The following is a 3,395-nucleotide window of genomic DNA, read 5'->3' on the forward strand; positions in this document are numbered from 1 at the left end:
CTGATATTATTCAGAAATCTGTTCAAAACAGACTTTTTCAGGGAGGCCCTTTCGGACCACTCAGTTAAAAAACCTCTTCTCAATCACTGCTCTTTTTAAAATGTGCTTATTTAGTTCAAATATGCATCTCTATTAAAGAAAAAGCAGTATGATTTTTTTTTTAAAGTTGGCTTACCTATTATCTATCTCTCCCATTAAAATGATTCCTCTGGCCTGGGGTTTTGTTGTGCTCATTTTAGGCCAGGCACTCAATAAATTGTCTCTGAATGATTGAATTGTTTGACTCCCTTGCTAGATTCTCAACTTCATGAGGCCAAGGATTGTTCTATTCAGTCCTTCTTTATCCTCAATGTCTGTTATATTGCAGTCACTTACGTGACTAATGGGAAAAATCACAGAAAGAAAGAGTTAAAACTACAGAAAAACCCTGTAGGTTCAATAACACAAAGCTTTCTAAAATTATTTAGCCCAGGAATTGAATACTGGCTGCACTTTTGATTTTTTTTAAATGGTATTGAATTTAATTTAAATGGAAATACTGGAATGGTAGAATAATAAAAAAATTATAAAAGCAACTTGCTCCTTAAAGTAAGAATTATATAGGGCATCTCTTCTAGAAGCAAAATTTTCAAATGTCAAACATCTGAAAGCATAGAAGGAGAAGTAAGAGTGTGAATTGTACTTCAATGCTCTTTTCTTTATATTCAGCAAACAGCTTCATTCACACACCTTTCCAATTTTTTCAACTCTTTTGACAAAGCCTTCAGAGGAGTTACTGCTGATGACAACCATCACAGCCTAACAGGAGAAATTTTATAAAGAAAAATAATAGCATGTTTTTCCCAAATTGTTAAGGATATGGTGAAGCTCTGTCGGATTCAAAGGAGGAATGTGCAATTCCATGCTATATATAATAATAACTTGTTTTAATAGTGGCTTTGCAATTTTTCAGATATATCCATTTACTGAAACCACTATCAAATAAACAAAAACAAACAAATGAACAGGGGTTCGAGACAGAAATTATCTAATCTAAAAATAGCACATGTTCACAGAATACACAACACATATCCCAAGTACTACTATAGGCTTCAAGTAATAGTCAAAACAATAGTAAAAATGATTCAGACCACACCAGTCAAATCATAAATGGGACCTTAACTGTAAATCCTTATCTTTAGATCAAAGCGGGTAATTGGGGGCTGAAGATACATTATAGAACTAATATGTTATAGAACTCCTCTGAAATGAGTCATTTATTCCATCACTTTTCCTGCACAGCTGCTGACCCATGTTTTGGTTCCTGGAAATAGCTGCTACCCTGTCATACTTCTTAAAAGCACATATATTGATAACTCTACTCATTCCTCCATTCCTCTGTGACTGTCACTGTGTTAAAATGTGGAGTCAGCTGACTCACTTGTGATGGTAATAAAGTAGACGAGTTTGCAAAGTATTTTGTTATTTCTAAAAATGCAAAAACCAAATTACATTGAAATCATAAGGGGTGTTTCAGGGAGAGCTGTAGGATGTGGTTTCTTGTGTAATCCACAGAGATTAGCTCCAACACATATTTAAACTCTCCTCTAGGAGCAACCTTAGTGGTAAAGCAAGAAGATAAACAGATGTAAACACACCCTGGCACAAAATTATCACTTATGTTTGGCTTCCTAGTCTCCTCGTGTTACTTATTTATCTTAACTTCTCTCTGAAATCAGGGAACACAGAATCTCAATCAGTAGACATTTTTCTACTGAATTACCCAATAGTCTGATCATACCCCAAGACTTTTTTAAATTATTTCACTCATAATCCCAAATCTGCTTTGCTTCCTCATCTTAGTACACTGTAATTTGATTTCAAAATGAGGACAGTTGTCAGTAATGCCACATTCATTCATCTATTTTACAATTCCATGTGCTTATAACTATGAAGATATGTTAATAACATCCATTCCAATAAGCCACCCTAAATTTATTATCATGAAACAAGACCTCAAGAAAGAGAATTCAAAATCATCCATGTATTTGCAACTTATTGCAATAAAGCCTTTATCAATAGACTTCCCTGTGCACATGGTGGTCAAATTGCTGGTGAAAACCAGCCAGATCTATTACAAGCTTTCTCATGGCTTCTAGGTAACCCAAGTGAGCCTTTATTGATACTGGGAAGGGATAAAGCAGGGAAGGGATAAACAGTGCTATAAGATTTGGCTAGACAAAAGTAATGACTCTCATTACAAAGTGAGTATTTTTTTTTCAAGCTTTAGTTCAGTTTATTTTTCTTGTATAAAACTATGTAGTAGCCACAGCTGGAGCCTGGGTCCTCTGAACAGAGACTCTGGTGTGGGTCTTCACAAGATGGTCCGTGAACTCCTGATAGGGAGACTTGGTGAACACAGTCTCCTTCCAGAGATCAGGGGTGAGATAGCTGTAGGTCTTGGAGATGGCATCGAAAGTAGCCTTGGCAAAGTTCCCTAGGGTGGCAGTGCAGCCCCTGGCCGAGGTGTAGCAGTCGTCAATACCAGCCATCATCAGCAGTTTCTTGGGCACAGGGGCCGAGACAATGCCAGTGCCTCTGGGGGCGGGGATGAGACGCACCAGCACAGAGCCACAGCGGCCAGTCACCTTGCACGGGACAGTGTGGGGCTTGCCGATCTTGTTCCCCCAGTAGCCTCGCCGCACAGGGACAATGGAAAGCTTCGCCAGAATGATGGCTCCGCGGATGGCAGTGGCTACCTCCTTGGAACACTTGACACCCAAACCGACGTGTCCATTGTAATCTCCGATGGCGACAAATGCTTTGAACCTGGTCCGCTGGCCCGCGCGCGTCTGCTTCTGCACAGGCATGATCTTCAAAACCTCGTCCTTGAGGGAGGCTCCCAGGAAGAAGTCGATGATCTCAGATTCCTTGATGGGCAGGGAGAAGAGATAGATCTCCTCCAGGGACTTGATCTTCTTGTCTTTGACCAGGCGGCCCAGCTTGGTGACGGGGATCCACTCCTTGTCCGCGGCCTTGCCCCCGCGAGCTCCGCGGCCTCGGCCCCGGCCCCGACCACGGCCCCGGCCCCGGCCCCGGCCCCAGATGCCGCTGCCGAAGCCACCGCGGAAACCGCCGCGGCCTCCCATTCCAGGGCCCCCGGGCCCTCCGGGCCCTCCCGCAGCACCGGCGTCATCCGCCATTTGGTGTTCTCTCGGAGAGGAAACAAAGTGAGTATTTTAAAGCAAAAGAGCCTGTTGGGAATATTGTTTTATAAAATAGTGGTTTTTTTTTATTAACTTTTTAAAATTCAATTAGGTAACATATAGTGTACCAATAGTTTCAAATGTAGATTTCAGTTATTCATCCATAGCATATAATAGCTAATGCTCAGTACTTACTGTTATAGCTTCTTG

The 3,395-nt window shown here is 41.2% G+C and overlaps 1 pseudogene across 1 annotated transcript; it reads right to left on the reverse strand.

Moving 5' to 3' along the window:
- Window positions 1-2,250: 2,250 nt before the first annotated feature.
- LOC309857354 (small ribosomal subunit protein uS5 pseudogene) lies at window positions 2,251-3,195 on the reverse strand (annotated as a pseudogene). The gene has a single exon. The product of its transcript is annotated as a small ribosomal subunit protein uS5 pseudogene (transcript).
- Between the last annotated feature and the right edge of the window lie 200 nt (window positions 3,196-3,395).

The sequence above is a fragment of the Mustela nivalis genome (assembly GCF_964662115.1).
Source record: "Mustela nivalis genome assembly, contig: HAP1_SCAFFOLD_643, whole genome shotgun sequence".
Classification (NCBI taxonomy): domain Eukaryota; kingdom Metazoa; phylum Chordata; class Mammalia; order Carnivora; family Mustelidae; genus Mustela; species Mustela nivalis.